The sequence below is a fragment of the Populus alba genome, chromosome 19 (assembly GCF_005239225.2).
Source record: "Populus alba chromosome 19, ASM523922v2, whole genome shotgun sequence".
NCBI lineage: Eukaryota > Viridiplantae > Streptophyta > Magnoliopsida > Malpighiales > Salicaceae > Populus > Populus alba.
In genome coordinates this window covers 12,383,589-12,392,969 of record NC_133302.1, presented here as the reverse complement: position 1 = coordinate 12,392,969, position 9,381 = coordinate 12,383,589, and positions in this window count along the sequence as shown.

Here is a 9,381-nt window from a genome sequence, read left to right as displayed (position 1 = left end):
AAACATAAGCAGACCAAATTTAAAATAGCCATAACTTTTGACATAAAAGTCCAATGCAATCATGGTTGGACAATCTAGAAAGATCACGTTCTGGACTTGAATTTTACCTACATAAATCTTGTTTTCACATGCATTGGATGACTTTAAATTCGGGTTCAAATCCATCTATTGTTCTGACCGTAAACAACATCAATTCCATCACTTCATTATCAATCCAAATACAAGTAGCCCAACATGAAAAGAACCATTAAGGGCTTTTCCCATCTCCAAGTTCCAATTGTAGGCAAATAAACACCCTTGAATCAATTTCAAACTGATTGCTAATTTTTAACTCCGACGCAGCTTCAATCATTGCAATTTGATTCGTCATGGCTCGTTATAGTTGTTTTGCTCTCGCTCTTGTCATTGGACCATCTGCACCCTCTTGCATATTAGATTCAGCTTTACGAGATGGATTATAATTCCTATGATTCATATCATATGCCCCGGGTTGATAATGATTTGTCCTCAAATCAAAATCATCATCATCATCCAAGTATGGAGTCAAGTCTTTCACATTAAAAGTAGCTGATACGTTGTAATCACCAGGAAGATCTACCTTATACGCATTGTCATTCACCTTCTCTATAATCTAAAATGGACCATCAGCTCTTGGCATCAACATAGAGATCAGTGCATACCTCCTAGAAAGAGCATCAACAACCACATTAACTTGCCCTTTCTTGTACTTTATGACATAAGGAAATGACTCCATGAACTCCACCCATTTAGCGTGTCTTCGATTCAGCTTGTTTTGCCCCTTAAGATACTTCAAGGCTTCATGATCAGTATGTATAACAAATTCTTTAGGCAACAAGTAGTGTTGCCATACCTCTAGAGCACGAATCAAAGCATAGAACTCCTTGTCGTAAATAGACTAGTTCAAACGCGCTCCATTTAACTTTTCACTAAAGAATGCAATCGACCTCTTTTCTTGCATCAAAACAGCACCAATTCCAACCCCGAAAGCATCGCACTCTATTTCGAATGTTTTAGCAAAGTCTGGAAGTGCTAAAACTGGAGCAGTACACAACTTTTCCTTAATTAGCTCAAAAGCTTTCTGTGCATCTTCACCCCATCTAAACTCCTTCCCTTTTTTCAAGCATTCTATCATAAGAGCAACAATAGAGCTGAAGTCTTTGAGAAATAGCCTGTAGAAAGAAGCTAAACCACGGAAACTCCTCACATCAGCGATACTAGCAGGTTTTGGCTAGTCTCGAATTTCCTCAATTTTCTCCTCATCAACTATAACTCCCCTGCTAGAGATAATATATCCAAGAAGCACGACACTTTCTTTACAGAAGTAACACTTTGTGAGTTTCCCATACAACTTAGAATCTTGCAAGGTCTCAAACACAACTCTAAGATGCTTCACATGATCATCAAAGGTCTTGCTATACACTAGGATGTCGTCAAAATATACTACAACAAACAGCCCAATATACTTCCTCAAAACATGATTCATAAGCCTCATAAATGTACAAGGCGCATTAGATAACCCAAACGGCATTACCATCCATTCATATAACCCCTGTTTAGTTTTAAATACTGTTTTCCATTCATCTCCCTTTTTCATTCTAATTTGGTGATAGCCACTCATCAAATCAACTTTAGAAAACAATGCAGCACCATGCAACTCATCAAGCAAATCATCAAGTCTGGGTATAGGAAATCGATACTTAACTGTTATTTTGTTGATAGCGCAGCTGTAACATCCTCCATTTCTGGATAACACGACAATCTCATATCAATAAAAAAAAAACATAATATTTTTTTTTGTACATATATGTTCATGGTCTTCATATTAAAATCTACCAGAATTTGACGGAGTTCCCCCATATACCGGAAGGTCCGAGGTTATTGACATGAATTTATTTACACTTCTAATAGCTCGCATCTCATAACTCAATTCCCGACCCAATCATCCTGGGTTTTCAATTTCCACACTTATACTCACTTTTATCAACCACAATATTTACGATACGCATTATATAACAAGATATCATTATGGATAGATAAAAATAAATAAATATAATTACATAGACATGAAGCATGAATATATAAACTACATGGTTACATTCATTCAGTCAAGTTTAAACATTAATTATACAAATTAAGTTATACAAACATTTTCATATTTACAAAATACAAGGGTATACTCTCTAGGACTAGATTACAAGAAGGGAACATAAGCTAGGATCTACTCTTGTCGTGCATGTGATGATCCTGAAACAAAATACATATTATTGAAAGGGTGAATATTACAATAAATATGACAACATGAACATCTAACAATTTTAACAAGGTAACATGTATTCATAGTTCATTTGCTTCTCCCTTCTAGTTTTATTATTATTATTATTATTATTAGAATCGCTTCCTTGTCCAACTATTATTAATTGTTCCCTCTGCCACTTTCAACCTTCATTCTAGACTTTATGAGATTGAACATGATCATTTTTTCTTATTGTATTACCGATACCAATATCACCTGTACCATCATCATCACTCTATATGAGTCATTCCAAGGTGATCCCCTTATCCGAGATCCTAAGATACACTAAATGTATGTTAGTCCATACATGATGATCCCCTTACCCGGGATCCTAACATACACTAAATGTATGCTAGTCCAATTATGGCGATCCCCTTACTCGGGATCTTAACATACACTAAATGTATGCTAGCCGATACATGGTGATCCCCTTACCCGGGATCCTAACAAACACTAAATGTATGCTAGTCCATAGATGATGATCCCCTTACCCGGGATCCTAACATACACTAAATGTATGCTAGCCGATACATGGTGATCCCCTTACCCGGGATCCTAACATACACTAAATGTATGCTAGTTTACGCCTCAATACATACTTCTCATATTTCCTTTGTCAGTGATAATTTTATCATTTGGCAATTAACACAACTTTTCACCTTGAATACCCATACATTCATAAATTCATATTTCACATTGGTAATATAAAGAAATCATGGAAATTAACTAGGAAGTATAGGTGCGATTCACCTACCTGAAATAGAAGCTCTATTTGTACTCCCCTGCTGTTGTTGTTGTTGTTGCCCCACACCTGTGGTCCCTCCTGAAATTCACAGGTTTATCCCATAAGTTCTTCTCACTCAAGGATATGTTTTATTATAAACATATCAACAACCAATAAGTCTTTCTTTCAGTCATCATTTTTTTTTAATATTTTATGTTTTTCTTATTTCACCCATTAATATTGTCATTCTTTTTGCAACCGTAGTCATCATTCCTTTATACATATATTTGAACTATTTCTACTTAAAATCCGAACTGTTACTGTCTCGTTTTTGAACTATCACTGTCTTGACATTTTTGAATTGTCACTGTCTCATTTTTGAACTGTCACTGTCTAGAAATTTTTGAACTGTCACTCTCTCATTTTTGAACTGTTACTGTCTCATTTTGGTGACCTATAGCTGGAGTTCTATAACTCCAAATCGAGCAAGACCAATTTCATTAGTTAGTCAACATTCAAAACTATAATTTCTATAACGAATCTGATTCTAATTCTTTCATCCTCCTACCCGAAATCTCTCTGAAAATCAAGAGACGAAACTGTCCAGATTCCTCAGCCTTTCGTTTTACACACAACACATGAAGTTCTTTAATTTAGCAACTCATACTTTTTCTTCAATTTAAGTCTAAGAACTAAAATCTATAATTTAACATCCAGGCATCAATTCATAATCAACTTGAAATGACTCATAAAAGCAGGTTTAGAATACTTTACCCGATACGCATCAAAGTTTCGATCCCTCTTTTTTTTATTCTTTTTAAGGGCAACCGGCCCTTCCCTCTTCTCTTCTTGTTAATCCATTTCCCACCAGTGTTTCTATCTGATTTGTAAAAATGAACATAAAACTCCCTCTTTTCTTTCTTTACGTTATCTCCAGATCTGTTTTTGGTGACAAGAGGAGTACTTATGCTGTATAATTATTCTTATTTGCATTTAGGCCCCATCTTCTTTAAGTGTATTTGTTTTGCCCCCACTTCTTTCTAGTTTAGTTTATTTCCTTTAAATTTAATCCAGCCTTGATTTTTATTTTTTTATTATTATATTTTTTTTCTCGGGATTTACATTCTCCCCTCCTAATAAAATTCCGTCCTCAAAATTCAAGTTACGTACCTATGTCAGAGAATAAGTGCGGAAACTTCTCCTTCATCTCGGATTCTCTTTCCCGTGTTTGTTCTTCTATTCGAGAGCTTCTCCATAATACTCTCACTAAGGGAACTCTCTTATTCCTTAATAGCTTCTCATCTCGATCTAAAATCTTGACTGGCTTAGTTTTTATGGTTAGATCCCCCTCAATCTTTATAGGAACTTGTGGCAATACCCGTGAGGGGTCTATTTTGGCCTTTCGCAGCAATGACACATGGAACACGTTATGAATCTTATCCAAATATACAGGCAATTCTAATCGATATGCAACTGGACCGATTCTTTCCTTAATCTCAAAAGGGCCAATATATCTCGGAGCTAATTTCCCTTTTACTCCAAATCAAATGATGCCTTTCCAAGGAGCCACCTTTAGAAATACTTTATCCCCCACTTGGAATTCTGAGGGCCTTCTTTGGCTATCTGCGTAACTTTTTTGTCTATCCTGGGCTTCCTTCATCCTCTTTTTGATCACCCTCACTTTGTTGGTTGTCAGTTGCACCATTTCAGGTCCTAAAAGCTTCCTTTCTCCTACTTCCTCCCAACAAATCGGGGTACGACATTTCCTCCAATACAATGCTTCATAAGGAGCCATACCAATGGTGGTTTGATGACTATTATTATAAGTAAACTCTATCAATGGCAGGAGATCCTCCCAATTCCCTCCAAACTCCAACACACAGGATCTCAGGAGATCCTCGAGAGTTTGAATAGTCCTTTCGGATTGACCATCTGTCTGAGGATGAAATGTCATGCTTAAATTCAACTTTGTCCCTGATTAGTACTTAAAAGTGCATGTTTATCAAGGTTTTATATCATCATTTTGCACTTGAAGTACCAATAACTCCTTAACTAAAGCATGTTTTATAATAACAAGTTTGATATTATAAGATACCTTAATTTATGGTAAATGCTCATTTTAAATACAGGACTATCACATAAATAAAAGGATTGATTGATGAGTTTAAGCATTGAAAGTTAAAGGACAAAGAGATGGCCAAACTTAGAAAAGAGATGTTGGTGCAGTCCAAACCGGAACATTGCTCGGTAATTGGATCATATCTGGAGCTCTAGATCTCGGATTTAGGTCCATTTTATATGGATGGAAAGGTAAAACATAGGCCTACAACTTTCATTTGGACACCAAGATCTAAGAAGGCCGTTTTCAAGTCCAAATTATAGGAACAACGAAGAAGTCCGAAGCTGTCCTGCAACCCAGACACTATTTAGTGTTCAGCCCATATCTTGAGTTCTAGAAGTCCAAATGACCTCATCTTTTTTTTTGTTGGAAAGCTGAGACAATTTCCTAGAACATTCCTGAGGATTCTGGACAAATTATGATGTTAGCAATGACGTCTTGTTCAGACAAGAAGATAAGGATTGTTATCAAGTCAAGATGTGGCCACCCACTCATCAATTAGTCAACAAATCAATAGTTCCAAATTTTGGCCTATAAAAGGAGGCACTTACCATGTATTGAGGCATCTTGGTTTCCAGATCAAGATCATGCTCTTGCTTTCTCTCTTTGTATTGCTTATGTTTTGCTTTCATTAATATCAAGTTTATGCACTTCATTTCCTTTCCTTTACTTAATTAACTTCTTTCTCATTTATGTTCTTATCTTGTTCATTTATGTTTCTTTCTTTCATTATGACTAGCTAAGTTAATTATGTCAAGGTGAAAAGGGTACGCTAATGGTGTAAGAATAAGTATAATATAAACTTAACATGGACCTTAACGTTGGATACTAACATGTTTTATATTTGTTATCTTGTTCACTTTTAATACTTTGCTTGTTAAATGGTTAATCTAGATTTATGTTGTATAACACTTGGTACAACAAATACTTGGTACTTTCATAGCCCATACTGTATGGTATAACCGACACCTGAGCTATGAAAGGAACTTGATTTGTTGTTAACATAAGTTATAATCATGAATGCCTGCCAACATTTACAAGTATTAGCTTTACTTGAATAAGATAACTAATGTAATCATGTTAACAATTTATAATCTGATTGGAACCTCCTTTATGTGTGGTTTCCAATTGAGTAATAAGAGTTTATACTATACTTGTTTGAAGTACCATTAGTGGATCCTCTAACCTTGACATTTATTTTTATCGTTGTTTAATCCTTACATTAATCTTTCAACTCAAAGTTCTCATTAATTTCTTTCTTCTCTTCTTTATTATTGTTGTTGTTGTTGTTGTTGTTGTTGTTGTTATCTGTTCATAAACTCAGTATATAGGCTGGAAACCTGTGACCCGATCTTTTAGATCATTCTCAGGTATAACAACGTCACGTACTGAGTATTATTATTATTATTATTGCTATTACTAGTACTACTATTGTTATTATTATCGTTATTATTGTTATTGTTGCGTTGTTATTTATAATTTATACAATTAACCTCTCTGTGGTTCGACCCCGGTCTTGCCGGGTTATTTATTACTTCGACACTCCTACACTTGGGAGAAGACATCAATCTTTTGGTCGTGTCAGTCCCCATTGCCCGTTGTAAGCTAGGCCATAATCTCAATGTGAACCTTGGATCCCGATCTGATATAATTGAAACTGGCACGCCGTGAAGTCTGATTACTTCATTTACATATAATTTTGCCAGTTTATCCACCGAATCAATCATCTTCATAGGCAAAAACAAAGCAGATTTTGTTAGTCGATCCACGACCACCCATATGGCATCATTCCCCTTCTTTCCCTTAGGTAATCCCGTCACAAAGTCCATAGAAATATCCTCCCATTTCCATTCCGGAATTGATAATGACTGTAATTCCCCAACAGGTTTTTGGTGTTCTATCTTTACTTGTTGACAGATCCCACAGTTCGACACAAATTCTGTTATTTCCCTCTTCATACTTGGCCACCAGTAGTATTCCTTTAAATCCCTATACATCTTTGTGCTCCCCGGATGAGTAGCAAATCGAGATTCATGAGCTTCTCTTAATATTTCGTCCTTCAAAATCTTATCCTCAGGCAAATAGATTCGTCTACCCATAGCTATTAGCCTATCAGATAACATTTGAAATGATGTCTCAATACCCTTGTTTACCCTCTCCTTAATCTTTTAGACTTTCCATCTGCCTGTTGAGCCACTAAGACCTTGTCTCGAAACACAGATCGGATCTTTAATTGAGCTAACAGTGATCCCTCAGGCCTAACACTTAGCCGCAAGCCCATCTTCTTTAACTCTACTATACTTTCCTGTTCCGTAAGCTCCATATCATTCATCATTGTTTTTCCCTTCCTACTTAAGGCATCGGCTACTACATTAGCCTTACCAAGATGGTAGTCAATAACACAATCGTAATCTTTTATTAACTCTACCCATCTTCTCTGTCGCATGTTCAACTCCTTATGTGACATCAAATACTTCAGACTTTTATGGTCTGTAAAGTTTGAACTTGTGTCCCATACAAATAATGTCTCCACACTCTTAAAGCAAACACCACCACTGCAAGTTCTAGGTCATGAACCGGGTAATTCACCTCATGCGACTTTAACTGTCTTGATGCATAAGCAATCACACGACCATGCTGCATCAATACACATCCCAGACCCCTTTTTGAGGCATCACTATATACCACAAACCCTTCTGTCCTCGATGGAAGGGCCAGCACAGGAGCAGAAGTGAGCCTCTCTTTCAGTTCTCGAAAGCTCGCTTCACACTCTTCCGACCAAACAAACCTGACTTCCTTGCGAGTCAGCTTGGTTAAAGGTGATGCTATGGTGGAGAACCCTTCAATAAACCTCCGGTAATATCCAGCAAGACCCAAGAAACTCCGGATTTCTGTCACGTTGGTAGGCCTTTCCCATTTTAACACGGCCTCGACCTTTCTTGGATCCACAATTATTCCTTCTGTGGATATTACATGGCCTAAAAATACTACTTCCTTGAGCCAGAACTCGCACTTATCCAGCTTTGCATATAATTGATTTTCCCTTAAAGTCTGTAGCACAACCCTTAGATGTTGTTCATGCTCCAAGTGAGAGTTGGAATATACCAGAATATTAACAATAAATACAACCACATATTGGTCCAGGTAAGGCCGAAACACCCAATTCATCAGGTCCATAAACATGGCTGGAGCATTGGTTAACCCGAAAGGCATCACTGAAAACTCATAAGGCCCATAACGGGTTCGGAAGGCAATCTTTTGTATGTCTTGTTCCTTGATTCTCAACTAGTGGTATCCAGATCTCAAGTCTATCTTAGAGAACACTCTAGCTCCCTTTAACTGATCAAACAAGTCATCTATTTGTGGGAGTGGGTATCTGTTCTTTACCATCACTTTATTCAATTGACGATAATCAATGCACAAATGAAGGGTGTCATCCTTCTTCTTTACAAACAATACTGGAGCTCCCCATGGTGAGTTACTAGGCAGAATGAAGCCTTTATCTAACAATTCCTGAAGTTGTACCTTTAGTTCTGCCAATTCCGTAGGTGCCATCCTATAAGAAGACTGGGCTATAGGAGAAACTCCTGGAATAGTTTCTATGGAAACTTCAATTTCTCTAATTGGAGGTAATCCAGGCAGCTCTTCTGGAAATACATCTCGAAACTCCCTCACAACAGGAATACTAGCTAAATCTATGCTACCCTTTTCCAATTCTCTTACATGGGCTAACCAAGCAGAACAACCTTTTCTCAGTAATTTTCTAGCAACCAAGACTGAGATTACACAACTTGGAATTACCTTTCTTTCCCCTTTAAACACTACTCTTTTATCACCTATTCCTTGGATTGTCACCGTCTTGGTGAAACAATCCACTTGTGCCTTATGTTTACTTAGCCAATCCATGCCCAGAATCACATCAAAATCATATAACTCTAATGGCATAAGATCTACCCTCAACTTTAATCCTTCAATATATAGTTTTACCCCTCTATAAATATCATCAATATGTATATTCTCTCCTAGAGGCGTACTAACCGTCACCCCTATACCCAAGTTACTAGATAACATACGCAAGTTATTCACAATTCTATAAGATATAAAGGAATGACTAGCTCCAGGATCAATTAAAGCATAAACTTGTATTGTATCTAACTGTAAAGTACCTGCCACCACATCAGGTACAGCTCCCACATCCTCATGGGTCATGTGATATACCCAACC